Source organism: Vicugna pacos, chromosome 26 (assembly GCF_048564905.1).
Source record: "Vicugna pacos chromosome 26, VicPac4, whole genome shotgun sequence".
Classification (NCBI taxonomy): domain Eukaryota; kingdom Metazoa; phylum Chordata; class Mammalia; order Artiodactyla; family Camelidae; genus Vicugna; species Vicugna pacos.
Genome location: NC_133012.1, coordinates 16267971 through 16289501, shown reverse-complemented (window position 1 = coordinate 16289501; position 21531 = coordinate 16267971).

Genomic DNA, 21531 nt, shown 5'->3' with positions numbered 1-21531 from the left:
GCCCACGAGTGTGCAGACAGAGGAGTGTGCAGGCCCAGGAGGGTGCATTCCTAGGTGTGTGTAGGCCCATTAGTGTTCAGGCCCAGGCCAGGGCAGGCCCAGGAGTGTGCAGGTCCAGGACTGTGCAGTGCCAGGAGTGTGTAGACACGGGGCGGAGCAGGCACATGAGAGTAGTGGCCCAGGAGTATAGAGGCCCAGGTGTGTTCAGGCTCTGGGATGCGCAGGCCCAGGAGTGTAGGGTCTAGGGTTGTGCATGCCCAGAAGTGTGCAGACAGAGGAGTGTGCAGGCCCAGGAGCGTGCAGGCCCAGGCCAGGTCAGGCCCAGGAGTGTACAACCCAGGAGTATACAGACCGAGGAGTGTGCAGACCCCGGAGTGTGCAGACTCAGGTGTGTGCAGGCCCAGGAGTGTACAGGCCCACGTTCGTGCAGGCCCAGGCGTGTGCAAACACCACAGTGTGCAGAGACAGGAGTGTGCAGGCCCAGGAGTATACAGGCCCAGGTGTGTTCAAGCCCAAGATTGTGCAGGTCCTGGAGTTTGCAGGCCAATGAGTGTGCAGTTCCAGCAGTTTTCAGGCCCAGTAGTTTTCAGGCCCAGGCCAGGGAAGGCCCAGACCAGGGAAGGCACAGCAGTGTACAGGTCCAGGGGTGTACAGTCCCAGTAGTGTGCAGAACCAGGTGAGGGCAGGCCCCAGAGTGTGCAGGCCCAGGAGAGGGCAGGCCCAAGGGTGTCCAGGCGCAGGAATGGGGAGTCCTAGGACCGTGCACGCCATGCAGAGGGCAGGCCCATGAGTGTACATGGCCAGGAGTGTGCAGGCACAGGAGGGAGGAGGTACACGAGTGTGCAGGCCTAGGAGTGTGCAGGACTTGTGAGGGCCGTCACAGGAGAGGGCAGGGCAATTTGGGGCAGGCCCAGGAGTGTGCAGACAGAGGAGTGTGCAGGCCCAGGAGGGTGCAGTCCCTGGAGAGTGCAGGCCCATTAGTGTGCAGGCGCATGCCAGGGTACGCCCAGGAGTGTACAGGTCCAGGAGTGTGCAGGCCCAGGAATGTGTAGGCACAGGTGTGGGCAGGCCTAGGAAAGGGCAGGCCCAGGATTCAAGAGGCCCACGTTCGTGCAGGCCCAGGTGTGTGCAGGCCCTGGGGTGTGCAGGCCCACAGGTATGCAGACACAAGACGGAACAGGCCCATGAGTGTGCAAGCCAAGGTGTTGCAGACCCAGGAATGTGCAGTCCCAGGAGTTTGCAGACACGGGGGGGAGCAAGCACACGTGTGTACTGGCCCAGGTGTGTAGAGGCCCAGATCTGTGCATGCTCTGGGATGCGCAGGCCCAGGAGTGTGCAGATCCAGGGTTATGCAGGCCCAGGAGTGTGCAGACAGAGGAGTGTGCAGGCCCAGGGGGGTGCATTCCTAGGTGTGTGCAGCCCCATTAGTGTGCAGTCCCAGGCCAGGGCAGGCCCAGGTGTGTACAGGTACAGGAGTGTGCAGGCCCAGGAGTGTATAGGCCCAGGAGTTTGCAGGCCCAGGCCAGGGAATGCCCAGACCAGGGAAGGCCCAGGAGTGTACAGGTCCAGGAGTGTGCAGGCCCAGGGGTGTGCAGGCCCAAAAGTGTGCAGGCACAGAAGTGTGCAGTCCCAGGAATGTGCCAGCACAGGTGGGAACAGGGCTAGGAGTGTGCAGGCACAGGTGGGAGCAGGCCCAGGAGTATGCAGGCACAGGAGGGAGCAGGCCTAGGTTCGTGCAGGCCCTGGAGTGTGTAGACACCAGAGTGTGCAGAGATAGGAGTGTGCAGAGAAGGAGTGTGCAGGCCCAGGTGTGTTTAGGCCCAGTGCTGTGCAGGTCCAGCAGTGTGCAGGCCCAGGAGTGTGCAGATCCAGGAGGATAAAGGCCTATGTGTGTTCAGGCCCAATATTGTGCAGGTCGTGCCTTTGCAGGCCGATGAGTGTGCAGTTGCAGAAGTGTGCGGGCCCAGTAGTGTGCAGGCCCAGGCCAGGGAAGACCCAGTCCAGGGAAGGCCCAGGATGGTACAGGTCCAGGTGTGTGCAGGCCCAAGAGTGTGCAGACACAGGGGTCAGCAGGCCCAGGAGTGTGCAGGCCTAGGAGTGTGTAGGCCGAGGAGTGTGCAGACAGAGGAGTGTGCATGCCCAGGAGTGTGCAGGCCCAGGAGTGTACAGACAGAAGAGTGTGTAGGCCCAGGTGGGTGCATTCCTAGGTGTGTGCAGCCCCATTAGTGTGCAGGCCCAGGCCAGGGCAGGCCCAGGGGTGTTTAGGCCCAGGTTCGTGCCGGCCAAGGAGAGGGCAGGCCCAGGAGTGAACAGGCCCAGGTTGGTGCAGGCCCAGGTGTGTTCAGGCCCTGGAGTGCGCAGGCCGAGAGGTGTGAAGACACAAGACGGAACAGGCCCAGGAGTGTGCAGACAAGAGGAGTGTGCAGACAAGAGGAGTGTGCAGGCCGAGGAGCGTGCAGGCCCAGGTGTGTCAGGCACAGGAGTGTGCAGGCGCCCAATGTGCAGTTCCAGAAGGGTGATGGCACAGGAGGGAGCAGGTCCAGAAGTGTGCAGATCCAGGACTGTGCAGGCGTACGATAGGTCAGGCCCAGGAGTGTGCAGCTCCAGGAGAGTGCCGGCCGAACTGGGGGCAGGCCCAGGAGAGGGAAGGCCCCGGAGTGTGCAGACAGAGGAGTGTGCAGGCCCAGGAGTTTGCAGGCCCAGGAGAGGGCATGCCCAGGGGTGTGCAGGCCCAGGAGTGTGCAGCCCCAGGAGTGTGCAGACAGAAGAGTGTCCAGGGCCAGGATAGGGCAGGCCTAGGAGTGTACAGGCCCAGGAGTGTGCAGACACCAGAGTGTGCAGAGACAGAAGTGTGCAGGTCCAGGAGTGTACAGGCTCAGGGCTGTGCAGTCCCAGGAGTGTGCAGACAGAGGAGGGTGCAGGCCCAGGCCAGGGCAGGCCCAGGAGTGTGCAGTCCCAGGAGTGTGCCGGCACACGTGGGAACAGGCCTAGGAGTGTGCAGGCATAGGTGGGAGCAGGCCCAGGAGTGTGCAGGCACAGGAGGGAACAGGCCAGGAGTGTGCAGGCCAAGGAGAGTGCAGGGCCAAGAGAGGGCAGGCACAGGAGTGTGCAGGCCCAGGAGTGTGCAGTCCCAGGAGTGTGCCGGCACACGTGGGAACAGGCCTAGGAGGGTGCAGGCATAGGTGGGAGCAGGCCCAGGAGTGTGCAGGCACAGGAGAGTGCAGGGCCAAGAGAGGGCAGGCACAGGAGTGTGCAGGCCCAGGAGCGTACAGGCCCAGGATGGTGCAGGCTCAAGATTGTGCAGGTCCAGGAGTCTGCAGGCCCATGAGTGTGCAGTTCCAGGAGTGTGCAGGCTTAGGAGAGGGCAGGACCAGCAGTGAAGAGGCCCAGGTTCATGCGGGCCCAGGAGAAGACAGGCCCAAGAGTGTGCAGGCACAGGTGTCAGAGGGCCCTGGAGTGTGCCTGCCCAGGTGTGTGCAGGCCCAGGAGTGTGCAGACAGAGGAGTGTGCAGGCTGAGGAGTGTGCAGGCCCAGGCCACGGCAGGCCCAGGAGTGTACAGGCCCAGGAGTATACAGACCGAGGACTGTGCAGTCCCCGGAGTGTGCAGAGACAGGAGTGTGCAGGCCCAGGAGTGTGCAGGCCCAAGGGTGTGCAGGCCTAGGAGTGTGCAGATGAGGGATTGTGCAGGCCCAGGAGAAGGGAGGCTCAGGAGTGTGCAGGCCCAGCAGTGTGCAGGCCTTGGGGTGTGTAGGCCCAGGAGTGTACAGGCCCAGGATTGTGCAGGCTCAAGATTGTGCAGGTCTGGGAGTGTGCAGGCCAAGGGGTGTGCAGTTCCATGTGTGTGCAAACAGAGGAGTGTGCAGGACCAGTAGGGTGCAGGCCGAGGTGTGTACAGGACCAGGAGTGTTCAGGCCCATTAGTGTGCAGGACCAGGCCAGGGAAGACCCAGACCAGGGAAGGCCCAGGATTGTACAGGTCCAGGAGTGTGCAGGCCCAAGAGTGTGCAGCCCCAGGAGTGTGCAGACAGAAGAGTGTCCAGGGCCAGGATAAGGCAGGCCTAGGAGTGTACAGGCCCAGGAGTGTGCATGTCCAGGAGTGTGCAGACACCAGAGTGTGCAGAGACAGAAGTGTGCAGGTCCAGGAGTGTACAGGCTCAGGGCTGTGCAGTCCCAGGAGTGTGCAGACAGAGGAGGGTGCAGGCCCAGGCCAGGGCAGGCCCAGGAGTGTGCAGTCCCAGGAGTGTGCCGGCACAGGAGGGAACAGGCCAGGAGTGTGCAGGCCAAGGAGAGTGCAGGGCCAAGAGAGGGCAGGCACAGGAGTGTGCAGGCCCAGGAGCGTACAGGCCCAGGATTGTGCAGGCTCAAGATTGTTCAGGTCCAGGAGTGTGCAGGCCCATGAGTGTACAGTTCCAGGAGTGTGCAGGCCTAGGAGAGGGCAGGACCAGCAGTGAAGAGGCCCAGGTTCGTGCAGGCCCAGGTATGTGCAGGCCCTGTAGTGTGCAGGCCCAGAGGTGTGCAGACAGAAGTCGAACAGGCCTAGGAGTCTGCAGGCCAAGGAGTGTGCATAGCCAGGACTGTGCGGTCCCAAGAGTGTGCAGACACGGGGCGGAACAGGCACATGACTGTACTGGCCCAGGAGTGTAGAGGCCCAGGTGTGTGCAGGCCATGGGATGCGCAGGCCCCGGAGTGTGCAGGTCCAGGGGTGTCAAGGCGCAGGGGTGTGCAGACAGAGGAGTGAGCAGGCCCAAGCGTGTGCACGTCAAAGAGAGGGCGGGCCTAATAGGTGGTGGCCCAGGCGAGGAAAGGACCAGGAGAATGCAGGCTCAGGAGTCGGCAGGCCCAGGAGTGTGCAGGCCCATGAGTGTGCATTCCTAGGTGGGTGTAGCACCATTAGTGTGCAGGCCCAGGCCAGGGCATGCCCAGGAGTGTACAGGTCCAGGAGTGTTCAGGCCCAGGAGTGTACAGGCCCAGGAGTTTGCAGGCCCAGGTGTATGCAGTCTCAGAAGTGAGCAGATACAGGAGTGTGCAGGCCCAGGTGTGTACAGGCCAAAGTTCGTGCAGGCCCAGGCGTGTGCAAACACCAGAGTGTGCAAGACAGGAGTGTGCAGGTCCAGGAGTATACAGGCCTAGGTGTGTTCAAGCCCAAGATTGTGCAGGTCCTGGAGTGTGCAGGCCAATGAGTGTGCAGTTCCAGGAGTTTGCAGGCCCAGTAGTTTGCAGGCCCAGGCCAGGGAAGGCCCAGACCAGGGAAGGCCCACGAGTGTGCAGACAGAGGAGTGTGCAGGCCCAGGAGGGTGCATTCCTAGGTGTGTGTAGGCCCATTAGTGTTCAGGCCCAGGCCAGGGCAGGCCCAGGAGTGTGCAGGTCCAGGACTGTGCAGTGCCAGGAGTGTGTAGACACGGGGCGGAGCAGGCACATGAGAGTAGTGGCCCAGGAGTATAGAGGCCCAGGTGTGTTCAGGCTCTGGGATGCGCAGGCCCAGGAGTGTAGGGTCTAGGGTTGTGCATGCCCAGAAGTGTGCAGACAGAGGAGTGTGCAGGCCCAGGAGCGTGCAGGCCCAGGCCAGGTCAGGCCCAGGAGTGTACAACCCAGGAGTATACAGACCGAGGAGTGTGCAGACCCCGGAGTGTGCAGACTCAGGTGTGTGCAGGCCCAGGAGTGTACAGGCCCACGTTCGTGCAGGCCCAGGCGTGTGCAAACACCACAGTGTGCAGAGACAGGAGTGTGCAGGCCCAGGAGTATACAGGCCCAGGTGTGTTCAAGCCCAAGATTGTGCAGGTCCTGGAGTTTGCAGGCCAATGAGTGTGCAGTTCCAGCAGTTTTCAGGCCCAGTAGTTTTCAGGCCCAGGCCAGGGAAGGCCCAGACCAGGGAAGGCACAGCAGTGTACAGGTCCAGGGGTGTACAGTCCCAGTAGTGTGCAGAACCAGGTGAGGGCAGGCCCCAGAGTGTGCAGGCCCAGGAGAGGGCAGGCCCAAGGGTGTCCAGGCGCAGGAATGGGGAGTCCTAGGACCGTGCACGCCATGCAGAGGGCAGGCCCATGAGTGTACATGGCCAGGAGTGTGCAGGCACAGGAGGGAGGAGGTACACGAGTGTGCAGGCCTAGGAGTGTGCAGGACTTGTGAGGGCCGTCACAGGAGAGGGCAGGGCAATTTGGGGCAGGCCCAGGAGTGTGCAGACAGAGGAGTGTGCAGGCCCAGGAGGGTGCAGTCCCTGGAGAGTGCAGGCCCATTAGTGTGCAGGCGCATGCCAGGGTACGCCCAGGAGTGTACAGGTCCAGGAGTGTGCAGGCCCAGGAATGTGTAGGCACAGGTGTGGGCAGGCCTAGGAAAGGGCAGGCCCAGGATTCAAGAGGCCCACGTTCGTGCAGGCCCAGGTGTGTGCAGGCCCTGGGGTGTGCAGGCCCACAGGTATGCAGACACAAGACGGAACAGGCCCATGAGTGTGCAAGCCAAGGTGTTGCAGACCCAGGAATGTGCAGTCCCAGGAGTTTGCAGACACGGGGGGGAGCAAGCACACGTGTGTACTGGCCCAGGTGTGTAGAGGCCCAGATCTGTGCATGCTCTGGGATGCGCAGGCCCAGGAGTGTGCAGATCCAGGGTTATGCAGGCCCAGGAGTGTGCAGACAGAGGAGTGTGCAGGCCCAGGGGGGTGCATTCCTAGGTGTGTGCAGCCCCATTAGTGTGCAGTCCCAGGCCAGGGCAGGCCCAGGTGTGTACAGGTACAGGAGTGTGCAGGCCCAGGAGTGTATAGGCCCAGGAGTTTGCAGGCCCAGGCCAGGGAATGCCCAGACCAGGGAAGGCCCAGGAGTGTACAGGTCCAGGAGTGTGCAGGCCCAGGGGTGTGCAGGCCCAAAAGTGTGCAGGCACAGAAGTGTGCAGTCCCAGGAATGTGCCAGCACAGGTGGGAACAGGGCTAGGAGTGTGCAGGCACAGGTGGGAGCAGGCCCAGGAGTATGCAGGCACAGGAGGGAGCAGGCCTAGGTTCGTGCAGGCCCTGGAGTGTGTAGACACCAGAGTGTGCAGAGATAGGAGTGTGCAGAGAAGGAGTGTGCAGGCCCAGGTGTGTTTAGGCCCAGTGCTGTGCAGGTCCAGCAGTGTGCAGGCCCAGGAGTGTGCAGATCCAGGAGGATAAAGGCCTATGTGTGTTCAGGCCCAATATTGTGCAGGTCGTGCCTTTGCAGGCCGATGAGTGTGCAGTTGCAGAAGTGTGCGGGCCCAGTAGTGTGCAGGCCCAGGCCAGGGAAGACCCAGTCCAGGGAAGGCCCAGGATGGTACAGGTCCAGGTGTGTGCAGGCCCAAGAGTGTGCAGACACAGGGGTCAGCAGGCCCAGGAGTGTGCAGGCCTAGGAGTGTGTAGGCCGAGGAGTGTGCAGACAGAGGAGTGTGCATGCCCAGGAGTGTGCAGGCCCAGGAGTGTACAGACAGAAGAGTGTGTAGGCCCAGGTGGGTGCATTCCTAGGTGTGTGCAGCCCCATTAGTGTGCAGGCCCAGGCCAGGGCAGGCCCAGGGGTGTTTAGGCCCAGGTTCGTGCCGGCCAAGGAGAGGGCAGGCCCAGGAGTGAACAGGCCCAGGTTGGTGCAGGCCCAGGTGTGTTCAGGCCCTGGAGTGCGCAGGCCGAGAGGTGTGAAGACACAAGACGGAACAGGCCCAGGAGTGTGCAGACAAGAGGAGTGTGCAGACAAGAGGAGTGTGCAGGCCGAGGAGCGTGCAGGCCCAGGTGTGTCAGGCACAGGAGTGTGCAGGCGCCCAATGTGCAGTTCCAGAAGGGTGATGGCACAGGAGGGAGCAGGTCCAGAAGTGTGCAGATCCAGGACTGTGCAGGCGTACGATAGGTCAGGCCCAGGAGTGTGCAGCTCCAGGAGAGTGCCGGCCGAACTGGGGGCAGGCCCAGGAGAGGGAAGGCCCCGGAGTGTGCAGACAGAGGAGTGTGCAGGCCCAGGAGTTTGCAGGCCCAGGAGAGGGCATGCCCAGGGGTGTGCAGGCCCAGGAGTGTGCAGCCCCAGGAGTGTGCAGACAGAAGAGTGTCCAGGGCCAGGATAGGGCAGGCCTAGGAGTGTACAGGCCCAGGAGTGTGCAGACACCAGAGTGTGCAGAGACAGAAGTGTGCAGGTCCAGGAGTGTACAGGCTCAGGGCTGTGCAGTCCCAGGAGTGTGCAGACAGAGGAGGGTGCAGGCCCAGGCCAGGGCAGGCCCAGGAGTGTGCAGTCCCAGGAGTGTGCCGGCACACGTGGGAACAGGCCTAGGAGTGTGCAGGCATAGGTGGGAGCAGGCCCAGGAGTGTGCAGGCACAGGAGGGAACAGGCCAGGAGTGTGCAGGCCAAGGAGAGTGCAGGGCCAAGAGAGGGCAGGCACAGGAGTGTGCAGGCCCAGGAGTGTGCAGTCCCAGGAGTGTGCCGGCACACGTGGGAACAGGCCTAGGAGGGTGCAGGCATAGGTGGGAGCAGGCCCAGGAGTGTGCAGGCACAGGAGAGTGCAGGGCCAAGAGAGGGCAGGCACAGGAGTGTGCAGGCCCAGGAGCGTACAGGCCCAGGATGGTGCAGGCTCAAGATTGTGCAGGTCCAGGAGTCTGCAGGCCCATGAGTGTGCAGTTCCAGGAGTGTGCAGGCTTAGGAGAGGGCAGGACCAGCAGTGAAGAGGCCCAGGTTCATGCGGGCCCAGGAGAAGACAGGCCCAAGAGTGTGCAGGCACAGGTGTCAGAGGGCCCTGGAGTGTGCCTGCCCAGGTGTGTGCAGGCCCAGGAGTGTGCAGACAGAGGAGTGTGCAGGCTGAGGAGTGTGCAGGCCCAGGCCACGGCAGGCCCAGGAGTGTACAGGCCCAGGAGTATACAGACCGAGGACTGTGCAGTCCCCGGAGTGTGCAGAGACAGGAGTGTGCAGGCCCAGGAGTGTGCAGGCCCAAGGGTGTGCAGGCCTAGGAGTGTGCAGATGAGGGATTGTGCAGGCCCAGGAGAAGGGAGGCTCAGGAGTGTGCAGGCCCAGCAGTGTGCAGGCCTTGGGGTGTGTAGGCCCAGGAGTGTACAGGCCCAGGATTGTGCAGGCTCAAGATTGTGCAGGTCTGGGAGTGTGCAGGCCAAGGGGTGTGCAGTTCCATGTGTGTGCAAACAGAGGAGTGTGCAGGACCAGTAGGGTGCAGGCCGAGGTGTGTACAGGACCAGGAGTGTTCAGGCCCATTAGTGTGCAGGACCAGGCCAGGGAAGACCCAGACCAGGGAAGGCCCAGGATTGTACAGGTCCAGGAGTGTGCAGGCCCAAGAGTGTGCAGCCCCAGGAGTGTGCAGACAGAAGAGTGTCCAGGGCCAGGATAAGGCAGGCCTAGGAGTGTACAGGCCCAGGAGTGTGCATGTCCAGGAGTGTGCAGACACCAGAGTGTGCAGAGACAGAAGTGTGCAGGTCCAGGAGTGTACAGGCTCAGGGCTGTGCAGTCCCAGGAGTGTGCAGACAGAGGAGGGTGCAGGCCCAGGCCAGGGCAGGCCCAGGAGTGTGCAGTCCCAGGAGTGTGCCGGCACAGGAGGGAACAGGCCAGGAGTGTGCAGGCCAAGGAGAGTGCAGGGCCAAGAGAGGGCAGGCACAGGAGTGTGCAGGCCCAGGAGCGTACAGGCCCAGGATTGTGCAGGCTCAAGATTGTTCAGGTCCAGGAGTGTGCAGGCCCATGAGTGTACAGTTCCAGGAGTGTGCAGGCCTAGGAGAGGGCAGGACCAGCAGTGAAGAGGCCCAGGTTCGTGCAGGCCCAGGTATGTGCAGGCCCTGTAGTGTGCAGGCCCAGAGGTGTGCAGACAGAAGTCGAACAGGCCTAGGAGTCTGCAGGCCAAGGAGTGTGCATAGCCAGGACTGTGCGGTCCCAAGAGTGTGCAGACACGGGGCGGAACAGGCACATGACTGTACTGGCCCAGGAGTGTAGAGGCCCAGGTGTGTGCAGGCCATGGGATGCGCAGGCCCCGGAGTGTGCAGGTCCAGGGGTGTCAAGGCGCAGGGGTGTGCAGACAGAGGAGTGAGCAGGCCCAAGCGTGTGCACGTCAAAGAGAGGGCGGGCCTAATAGGTGGTGGCCCAGGCGAGGAAAGGACCAGGAGAATGCAGGCTCAGGAGTCGGCAGGCCCAGGAGTGTGCAGGCCCATGAGTGTGCATTCCTAGGTGGGTGTAGCACCATTAGTGTGCAGGCCCAGGCCAGGGCATGCCCAGGAGTGTACAGGTCCAGGAGTGTTCAGGCCCAGGAGTGTACAGGCCCAGGAGTTTGCAGGCCCAGGTGTATGCAGTCTCAGAAGTGAGCAGATACAGGAGTGTGCAGGCCCAGGTGTGTACAGGCCAAAGTTCGTGCAGGCCCAGGCGTGTGCAAACACCAGAGTGTGCAAGACAGGAGTGTGCAGGTCCAGGAGTATACAGGCCTAGGTGTGTTCAAGCCCAAGATTGTGCAGGTCCTGGAGTGTGCAGGCCAATGAGTGTGCAGTTCCAGGAGTTTGCAGGCCCAGTAGTTTGCAGGCCCAGGCCAGGGAAGGCCCAGACCAGGGAAGGCCCACGAGTGTGCAGACAGAGGAGTGTGCAGGCCCAGGAGGGTGCATTCCTAGGTGTGTGTAGGCCCATTAGTGTTCAGGCCCAGGCCAGGGCAGGCCCAGGAGTGTGCAGGTCCAGGACTGTGCAGTGCCAGGAGTGTGTAGACACGGGGCGGAGCAGGCACATGAGAGTAGTGGCCCAGGAGTATAGAGGCCCAGGTGTGTTCAGGCTCTGGGATGCGCAGGCCCAGGAGTGTAGGGTCTAGGGTTGTGCATGCCCAGAAGTGTGCAGACAGAGGAGTGTGCAGGCCCAGGAGCGTGCAGGCCCAGGCCAGGTCAGGCCCAGGAGTGTACAACCCAGGAGTATACAGACCGAGGAGTGTGCAGACCCCGGAGTGTGCAGACTCAGGTGTGTGCAGGCCCAGGAGTGTACAGGCCCACGTTCGTGCAGGCCCAGGCGTGTGCAAACACCACAGTGTGCAGAGACAGGAGTGTGCAGGCCCAGGAGTATACAGGCCCAGGTGTGTTCAAGCCCAAGATTGTGCAGGTCCTGGAGTTTGCAGGCCAATGAGTGTGCAGTTCCAGCAGTTTTCAGGCCCAGTAGTTTTCAGGCCCAGGCCAGGGAAGGCCCAGACCAGGGAAGGCACAGCAGTGTACAGGTCCAGGGGTGTACAGTCCCAGTAGTGTGCAGAACCAGGTGAGGGCAGGCCCCAGAGTGTGCAGGCCCAGGAGAGGGCAGGCCCAAGGGTGTCCAGGCGCAGGAATGGGGAGTCCTAGGACCGTGCACGCCATGCAGAGGGCAGGCCCATGAGTGTACATGGCCAGGAGTGTGCAGGCACAGGAGGGAGGAGGTACACGAGTGTGCAGGCCTAGGAGTGTGCAGGACTTGTGAGGGCCGTCACAGGAGAGGGCAGGGCAATTTGGGGCAGGCCCAGGAGTGTGCAGACAGAGGAGTGTGCAGGCCCAGGAGGGTGCAGTCCCTGGAGAGTGCAGGCCCATTAGTGTGCAGGCGCATGCCAGGGTACGCCCAGGAGTGTACAGGTCCAGGAGTGTGCAGGCCCAGGAATGTGTAGGCACAGGTGTGGGCAGGCCTAGGAAAGGGCAGGCCCAGGATTCAAGAGGCCCACGTTCGTGCAGGCCCAGGTGTGTGCAGGCCCTGGGGTGTGCAGGCCCACAGGTATGCAGACACAAGACGGAACAGGCCCATGAGTGTGCAAGCCAAGGTGTTGCAGACCCAGGAATGTGCAGTCCCAGGAGTTTGCAGACACGGGGGGGAGCAAGCACACGTGTGTACTGGCCCAGGTGTGTAGAGGCCCAGATCTGTGCATGCTCTGGGATGCGCAGGCCCAGGAGTGTGCAGATCCAGGGTTATGCAGGCCCAGGAGTGTGCAGACAGAGGAGTGTGCAGGCCCAGGGGGGTGCATTCCTAGGTGTGTGCAGCCCCATTAGTGTGCAGTCCCAGGCCAGGGCAGGCCCAGGTGTGTACAGGTACAGGAGTGTGCAGGCCCAGGAGTGTATAGGCCCAGGAGTTTGCAGGCCCAGGCCAGGGAATGCCCAGACCAGGGAAGGCCCAGGAGTGTACAGGTCCAGGAGTGTGCAGGCCCAGGGGTGTGCAGGCCCAAAAGTGTGCAGGCACAGAAGTGTGCAGTCCCAGGAATGTGCCAGCACAGGTGGGAACAGGGCTAGGAGTGTGCAGGCACAGGTGGGAGCAGGCCCAGGAGTATGCAGGCACAGGAGGGAGCAGGCCTAGGTTCGTGCAGGCCCTGGAGTGTGTAGACACCAGAGTGTGCAGAGATAGGAGTGTGCAGAGAAGGAGTGTGCAGGCCCAGGTGTGTTTAGGCCCAGTGCTGTGCAGGTCCAGCAGTGTGCAGGCCCAGGAGTGTGCAGATCCAGGAGGATAAAGGCCTATGTGTGTTCAGGCCCAATATTGTGCAGGTCGTGCCTTTGCAGGCCGATGAGTGTGCAGTTGCAGAAGTGTGCGGGCCCAGTAGTGTGCAGGCCCAGGCCAGGGAAGACCCAGTCCAGGGAAGGCCCAGGATGGTACAGGTCCAGGTGTGTGCAGGCCCAAGAGTGTGCAGACACAGGGGTCAGCAGGCCCAGGAGTGTGCAGGCCTAGGAGTGTGTAGGCCGAGGAGTGTGCAGACAGAGGAGTGTGCATGCCCAGGAGTGTGCAGGCCCAGGAGTGTACAGACAGAAGAGTGTGTAGGCCCAGGTGGGTGCATTCCTAGGTGTGTGCAGCCCCATTAGTGTGCAGGCCCAGGCCAGGGCAGGCCCAGGGGTGTTTAGGCCCAGGTTCGTGCCGGCCAAGGAGAGGGCAGGCCCAGGAGTGAACAGGCCCAGGTTGGTGCAGGCCCAGGTGTGTTCAGGCCCTGGAGTGCGCAGGCCGAGAGGTGTGAAGACACAAGACGGAACAGGCCCAGGAGTGTGCAGACAAGAGGAGTGTGCAGACAAGAGGAGTGTGCAGGCCGAGGAGCGTGCAGGCCCAGGTGTGTCAGGCACAGGAGTGTGCAGGCGCCCAATGTGCAGTTCCAGAAGGGTGATGGCACAGGAGGGAGCAGGTCCAGAAGTGTGCAGATCCAGGACTGTGCAGGCGTACGATAGGTCAGGCCCAGGAGTGTGCAGCTCCAGGAGAGTGCCGGCCGAACTGGGGGCAGGCCCAGGAGAGGGAAGGCCCCGGAGTGTGCAGACAGAGGAGTGTGCAGGCCCAGGAGTTTGCAGGCCCAGGAGAGGGCATGCCCAGGGGTGTGCAGGCCCAGGAGTGTGCAGCCCCAGGAGTGTGCAGACAGAAGAGTGTCCAGGGCCAGGATAGGGCAGGCCTAGGAGTGTACAGGCCCAGGAGTGTGCAGACACCAGAGTGTGCAGAGACAGAAGTGTGCAGGTCCAGGAGTGTACAGGCTCAGGGCTGTGCAGTCCCAGGAGTGTGCAGACAGAGGAGGGTGCAGGCCCAGGCCAGGGCAGGCCCAGGAGTGTGCAGTCCCAGGAGTGTGCCGGCACACGTGGGAACAGGCCTAGGAGTGTGCAGGCATAGGTGGGAGCAGGCCCAGGAGTGTGCAGGCACAGGAGGGAACAGGCCAGGAGTGTGCAGGCCAAGGAGAGTGCAGGGCCAAGAGAGGGCAGGCACAGGAGTGTGCAGGCCCAGGAGTGTGCAGTCCCAGGAGTGTGCCGGCACACGTGGGAACAGGCCTAGGAGGGTGCAGGCATAGGTGGGAGCAGGCCCAGGAGTGTGCAGGCACAGGAGAGTGCAGGGCCAAGAGAGGGCAGGCACAGGAGTGTGCAGGCCCAGGAGCGTACAGGCCCAGGATGGTGCAGGCTCAAGATTGTGCAGGTCCAGGAGTCTGCAGGCCCATGAGTGTGCAGTTCCAGGAGTGTGCAGGCTTAGGAGAGGGCAGGACCAGCAGTGAAGAGGCCCAGGTTCATGCGGGCCCAGGAGAAGACAGGCCCAAGAGTGTGCAGGCACAGGTGTCAGAGGGCCCTGGAGTGTGCCTGCCCAGGTGTGTGCAGGCCCAGGAGTGTGCAGACAGAGGAGTGTGCAGGCTGAGGAGTGTGCAGGCCCAGGCCACGGCAGGCCCAGGAGTGTACAGGCCCAGGAGTATACAGACCGAGGACTGTGCAGTCCCCGGAGTGTGCAGAGACAGGAGTGTGCAGGCCCAGGAGTGTGCAGGCCCAAGGGTGTGCAGGCCTAGGAGTGTGCAGATGAGGGATTGTGCAGGCCCAGGAGAAGGGAGGCTCAGGAGTGTGCAGGCCCAGCAGTGTGCAGGCCTGGGGGTGTGTAGGCCCAGGAGTGTACAGGCCCAGGATTGTGCAGGCTCAAGATTGTGCAGGTCTGGGAGTGTGCAGGCCAAGGGGTGTGCAGTTCCATGTGTGTGCAAACAGAGGAGTGTGCAGGACCAGTAGGGTGCAGGCCGAGGTGTGTACAGGACCAGGAGTGTTCAGGCCCATTAGTGTGCAGGACCAGGCCAGGGAAGACCCAGACCAGGGAAGGCCCAGGATTGTACAGGTCCAGGAGTGTGCAGGCCCAAGAGTGTGCAGCCCCAGGAGTGTGCAGACAGAAGAGTGTCCAGGGCCAGGATAAGGCAGGCCTAGGAGTGTACAGGCCCAGGAGTGTGCATGTCCAGGAGTGTGCAGACACCAGAGTGTGCAGAGACAGAAGTGTGCAGGTCCAGGAGTGTACAGGCTCAGGGCTGTGCAGTCCCAGGAGTGTGCAGACAGAGGAGGGTGCAGGCCCAGGCCAGGGCAGGCCCAGGAGTGTGCAGTCCCAGGAGTGTGCCGGCACAGGAGGGAACAGGCCAGGAGTGTGCAGGCCAAGGAGAGTGCAGGGCCAAGAGAGGGCAGGCACAGGAGTGTGCAGGCCCAGGAGCGTACAGGCCCAGGATTGTGCAGGCTCAAGATTGTTCAGGTCCAGGAGTGTGCAGGCCCATGAGTGTACAGTTCCAGGAGTGTGCAGGCCTAGGAGAGGGCAGGACCAGCAGTGAAGAGGCCCAGGTTCGTGCAGGCCCAGGTATGTGCAGGCCCTGTAGTGTGCAGGCCCAGAGGTGTGCAGACAGAAGTCGAACAGGCCTAGGAGTCTGCAGGCCAAGGAGTGTGCATAGCCAGGACTGTGCGGTCCCAAGAGTGTGCAGACACGGGGCGGAACAGGCACATGACTGTACTGGCCCAGGAGTGTAGAGGCCCAGGTGTGTGCAGGCCATGGGATGCGCAGGCCCCGGAGTGTGCAGGTCCAGGGGTGTCAAGGCGCAGGGGTGTGCAGACAGAGGAGTGAGCAGGCCCAAGCGTGTGCACGTCAAAGAGAGGGCGGGCCTAATAGGTGGTGGCCCAGGCGAGGAAAGGACCAGGAGAATGCAGGCTCAGGAGTCGGCAGGCCCAGGAGTGTGCAGGCCCATGAGTGTGCATTCCTAGGTGGGTGTAGCACCATTAGTGTGCAGGCCCAGGCCAGGGCATGCCCAGGAGTGTACAGGTCCAGGAGTGTTCAGGCCCAGGAGTGTACAGGCCCAGGAGTTTGCAGGCCCAGGTGTATGCAGTCTCAGAAGTGAGCAGATACAGGAGTGTGCAGGCCCAGGTGTGTACAGGCCAAAGTTCGTGCAGGCCCAGGCGTGTGCAAACACCAGAGTGTGCAAGACAGGAGTGTGCAGGTCCAGGAGTATACAGGCCTAGGTGTGTTCAAGCCCAAGATTGTGCAGGTCCTGGAGTGTGCAGGCCAATGAGTGTGCAGTTCCAGGAGTTTGCAGGCCCAGTAGTTTGCAGGCCCAGGCCAGGGAAGGCCCAGACCAGGGAAGGCCCACGAGTGTGCAGACAGAGGAGTGTGCAGGCCCAGGAGGGTGCATTCCTAGGTGTGTGTAGGCCCATTAGTGTTCAGGCCCAGGCCAGGGCAGGCCCAGGAGTGTGCAGGTCCAGGACTGTGCAGTGCCAGGAGTGTGTAGACACGGGGCGGAGCAGGCACATGAGAGTAGTGGCCCAGGAGTATAGAGGCCCAGGTGTGTTCAGGCTCTGGGATGCGCAGGCCCAGGAGTATAGGGTCTAGGGTTGTGCATGCCCAGAAGTGTGCAGACAGAGGAGTGTGCAGGCCCAGGAGCGTGCAGGCCCAGGCCAGGTCAGGCCCAGGAGTGTACAACCCAGGAGTATACAGACCGAGGAGTGTGCAGACCCCGGAGTGTGCAGACTCAGGTGTGTGCAGGCCCAGGAGTGTACAGGCCCACGTTCGTGCAGGCCCAGGCGTGTGCAAACACCACAGTGTGCAGAGACAGGAGTGTGCAGGCCCAGGAGTATACAGGCCCAGGTGTGTTCAAGCCCAAGGTTGTGCAGGTCCTGGAGTTTGCAGGCCAATGAGTGTGCAGTTCCAGCAGTTTTCAGGCCCAGTAGTTTTCAGGCCCAGGCCAGGGAAGGCCCAGACCAGGGAAGGCACAGCAGTGTACAGGTCCAGGGGTGTACAGTCCCAGTAGTGTGCAGAACCAGGTGAGGGCAGGCCCCAGAGTGTGCAGGCCCAGGAGAGGGCAGGCCCAAGGGTGTCCAGGCGCAGGAATGGGGAGTCCTAGGACCGTGCACGCCATGCAGAGGGCAGGCCCATGAGTGTACATGGCCAGGAGTGTGCAGGCACAGGAGGGAGGAGGTACACGAGTGTGCAGTCCTAGGAGTGTGCAGGACTTGTGAGGGCCGTCACAGGAGAGGGCAGGGCAATTTGGGGCAGGCCCAGGAGTGTGCAGACAGAGGAGTGTGCAGGCCCAGGAGGGTGCAGTCCCTGGAGAGTGCAGGCCCATTTGTGTGCAGGCCCATGCCAGGGCACGCCCAGGAGTGTACAGGTCCAGGAGTGTGCAGGCCCAGGAATGTGTAGGCACAGGAGTGGGCAGGCCTAGGAAAGGGCAGGCCCAGGAGTCAAGAGGCCCAGGTTCGTGCAGGCCCAGGTGTGTGCAGGCCCTGGAGTGTGCAGGCCCAGAGGTATGCAGACACAAGACGGAACAGGCCCATGAGTGTGCAGGCCAAGGTGTGTGCAGACCCAGGAATGTGCAGTCCCAGGAGTTTGCAGACACGGGGGGGAGCAAGCACACGTGTGTACTGGCCCAGGTGTGTAGAGGCCCAGATCTGTGCAGGCTCTGGGTTGTGCAGGCCCAGGAGTGTGAAGATGCAGGGGTATGCAGGCCCAGGAGTGTGCAGACAGAGGTGTGTGCAGGACCAGGAGCGTGCAGGCCAAGGCCACGGCAGGCCCATGAGTGTACAGGCCCAGGAGTATACAGACCGAGGAGTGTGCAGACCCCGGAGTGTGCAGAGACAGGAGTGTGCAGGCCCAGGAGTGTGCAGGCCCAAGAGTGTGCAGGTCCAGGAGAGGGCGGGCCGAACTGGGGGCAGGCCCAGGTGAGGAAAGGCCCAGGAGCGTGCAGGCCCAGGAGTGTGAAGACACCAGAGTGTGCAGTTCCATGGGTGTGCTGGCCCAGGAGTGTGCAGACAGAGGAGTGTGCAGGCCCAGGTGTGTACAGGCCCAGGAGTATACAGACCGAGGAGTGTGCAGAACCCGGAGTGTGCAGAGACAGGAGTGTGCAGGCCCAGGGGTATACAGGCCCAGTACTCTGCAGGCCCAGGAATGTCCAGGCCCAGGAGTGTGCAGATGAGGGATTGTGCGGGCCCAGGAGAAGGCAGGCCCAGAAATGTGCAGGCCCAGCAGGGTGCAGGCCCAAGTATGTGCAGGCTCATGATTGTGCAGCTCCAGGTGGGTGCAGGCCAATGAGTGTGCAGTTCCAGGAGTGTGAATGCCTAGGAGAGGGCAGGCACGGCTGTCAAGAGTCCCAGGTTCGTGCAGGCCCAGGTTTGTGCAGGCCCAGCAGTGTGCAGGCCCAGGAATGTGCAGGCTCAAGTGGGAAGTGTTTGTTGGGCCTGAGCAACTGTCCCCTGTCCTCCACCTCTGTCCCTGCCTGGCTGCACCTCTGCAGCTGCTCTCCTGCTCTCCTGGCCTCTTAGCTCTGTATCCCTCTCCCTCTCATGGTAGTCTTCTCTGCGTTTGCCTGCCTCTGGACAGATGGCCCAAGTCAGGACCCATGGGGGCTAGGGTGGAGGGGACTGGGGACTGGGTGGGGGAATTCAGAGAGCTGTCCTGTCCCCTGTGGTCCTCATTTGCACATCCATGTACTGGGCTGAGGAGGAACTCCATGCCCCAGGACACGCCCTAACTTCACAGGTCGTGGAGTACGGCCTGGATGCCTGGGGAACCGGCCTGGTGGGCGAGGACAGGGCAGGAATGGACAGGGGCGGACCCACTGCCTCTGCTGCCTCACCTGCTGGGCTGGGGAGAGCTCTGCCCAGGAAGCAGGAAGGCCTAGCAGGATGCGGGCCTCTCCCAGGGCCCTCATCCCGGCCGACTGAGGCCCCGTGGGCCAGAGAGGCCATAGCCTGCAGGCTGGGGCGCCAGGGTGGGAAGGAGGCTGGGAGCCCCCTGACCGTGTGCCCTGTCTCCTGGGTGGCCAAGGCTGCCTGGCTGCCGTTCATTTGCTCAGTTTATCAGGTAATGAGATGAAAGTGAGGCTTCCAGACAGAGGGGGCGTTGAGCCGGGGGAGAATGGCTGCTTCCTTCTGGGCCTGGAGGGGCAGCCCACCCCCCAGCCTTGCCCACTCCTCTGCTGCCCCCTCACAGCCCACCCAGCCCAGGAGCCCTGTGGCCACCCAGCAGAGGGGGTCCTGCGAGCCTCTGCCGAGCACTGTGGGCCCCAGGAGTCCTTGCGAACAGCCCCCCATTGCGGTTACGCTAGTCTGAATGACATTCGTTAGGTGTCAGCTGTGAGTGGGACGCACGTTAACGGCACAGCAATGATAACAGAAGTAGCAGTCACCACTCGCTGAGTGTCCCTCCGTGGTGGTTGCGCGGCCAAGCTCAGGTGGCGGTCTGGGACCAGGAACAGGGCTCGTCTGTGATAAGGGCCAGGCACCCTGTGTCAGGACCCGAGGTCAGTCTGTGATGAAATTCAAGGCTCAGTGTGTGACCAGGGTCATGTCTAGGTCTGAGGGTCAGCCTGTCCTCTGAGCCGGTGGCCCCCTGCCTGGCCTCTCCACCCCCTCCTCCCACCACGTCCTCACCACCTGGGTCACCAAGGTAACCAGCCTTGAAATAATGGGTGTTTCAGCAGCTGAGGCCTAACTTGAATTTATCCTGAAAGACTCGGTTCTGCAGCAGTTGCCAGGGAAACTAAGGGGCATCCTGTCTCTCCCACCCACTGCCAGTTTCCACGTCAGTCAGGCTTCCACTTGACACCTGGGCTGGGGCAGCAAAGGGGGGTGGGCAGAACGTGCCCACCCTGGCCCTGCTACCAGTCCTGTCTCCTGGACCCCAGGCCTCTGTGCTTTTGTCTCAGTGTGATGGGATGGGATGGGATGGCTCAGCAGGGGAGCCCACTGAGGTATATATAGAGTGCCAGGCGGGAGGCCCTGGGGTCGGTTTTGGCAGGCAGGCTTAGTCTGGGGCCAGCGAGCGGAGCACTTGGAATCTGATCCTGGATTTGATCCCAGCTCCTCTCCTTGTCAGCCTGGTGGCTAACTTGGTGTCTGTCTGCATCTGTCAAATGGGTGTGGTCATGGGGCTGTTGAGGTCATCCGAGCAAAGTGGTAGTGATGAAGGCCCCCTGGGCAGCCTCGGCTGTCATATCTTCAGAGCTGCTCCCCTGCCCTGTGCCGAGGGCATGGAGGCATTCCTGGGGCTCCCTGCCTTCCCCCGGGCTCTGGTCTGCTTCCCATCTCCTCCACCCTGGCCCCCAGGGTCTTTCCACAACATTCCCAGTTCAGAGTGAAGTCCTGTTTGTGCAGTATCCTTGAGACCCTGGCTTCACCTGTCTTCTGAGACTTGGGCCTCCACACCATCTCCAGGGCAGACCTTCCTCTTTGAGCCTCAGTTGTCTCTGCTGTAGGCGGGTGAACGTTTGGTTCCTGGGTGGACTGAGACTCAAGGCTTCTGTGTACTGAGGTTACCAGCACAGAGCAGGCGCAGGGGGTAGTCAGGACTCCCTTGCCCAGGTTTATACCCAGAGAGCCAACCTTGGGGAGAGCAATCTTCCTTGAAGATTGTGGGGCCCAGTCCAACTCAGCCTCCGCCCCAATTGGGGAAGCAGGGCGTCGCTTCAGGTGGGCAGGCTCAAGTCTTCCCATCTGAACAATGAGAGCAGAGAGGTCTCCCTTGTGGGATCACAAGGCATCGTGCCCAGACCCAGGACGTGGCTCAAAACCAGGTCCCTCGGCCCCCGCATAGTCAGGATTCATGCAGAACTCAGCCCTGCCCCTGCCCTGCGGCCCTCCCTGGCAAGTCCTCCCTGGGCCTCTGCTGCACAGCTGGGAGCTCAGGGGTCAAGCACGGTGCACGCCCACTCCCGTAAGGTTGCAGCCACCCCTCCTACCCATCCCTTGTCTGGCAGAGGGGCTCTGCCTCTGGGTTCAGGGGAAAGTGGGACCCATGGGAGGGTGGGCTCTGTGAGAGGAGAAGTTTCTGCTAGGGCGTGGGGGGTGTGAAATTCTCAGTTGCCACATCACTCAGCAGGGAGAAGGAGCCCCGCCTTCCAAATTGGGGGAGTTAGGGGTGTCCCTTTCTAGCGTCCGGTTCATTCACCAGGCCCCCATTGATGGTCAGTTCCCAACACAGGCACGGGGACCGCTGGGAGGGCACTCTGCACATCTCTAGCCGCCCTCCCCGGAACAGAGCACCTGGACACTGAACCTGCTGCCCATCAATACAGTGGGTTCCCTGGGATCAACTCTGATCCCAGCAACGTGCCCACACCTGTCATCTCCCACCATTTCAGGCATCAGTCCGTCCTCAGATGAGGGGTTTGAGGCCGTGGTGGGATGTACTTCACGGGCATAAATAGCATAAAACTACATGGTAGTGATGGTCGGACAGCATGGGAATGCACTTAATGTTCCTGAAATGCAGTTTAAAAGGGAAAAAATCTGTATTTTATTAAAGGAAGTGGGAAATGGAAAACTATAGAATGCCATAAATGATGTAAAACAAATAAACTAAACTAAAGAAGAAGAAAACAAAAGCAAATTCAGGGGTAGGGAAGTCAACTTCGGGTAGGGGAGGGGATTCATGGTGGGATTTTGGAGAAGGTGTAGGAGGGGGCAGAGGGGGCTCAGCCCTAGGGGGTGATGATGCCCGAAATGGTTCTCCACTGCCCAGCGGCGCAGGTGCAGGTGCAGGATCTGCAGGCTTTTCAGGAGCAGCAAGATCAGCAGGAGCGGCAGGCTCTTCAGGAGCGGCTAGATCAGCAGGAACGGCAGGTTCTTCAGGAGCGGCGGGCTCTTCAGGAGCGGCAAGATCAGCAGGAGCTGCAGGCTCTTCAGGGGTGGCAAGATCAGCAGGAGCGGCAGGCTCTTCAGGAGCTTCAGGCTCTTCAGGAGCGGCTAGATCAGCAGGACCGGCGGGCTCTTCAGGAGTGGCGGGCTCTTCAGGAGCGGCTAGATCAGCAGGAGCAGCGGGCTCTTCAGGAGCGGCTAGAGCAGCAGGAGCGGCAGGCTCTTCAGGAGCTGCAGGCTTTTCAAGAGCTGCAGGCTGTTCTGGAGCGGCTAGATGATCAGGAGCAGCG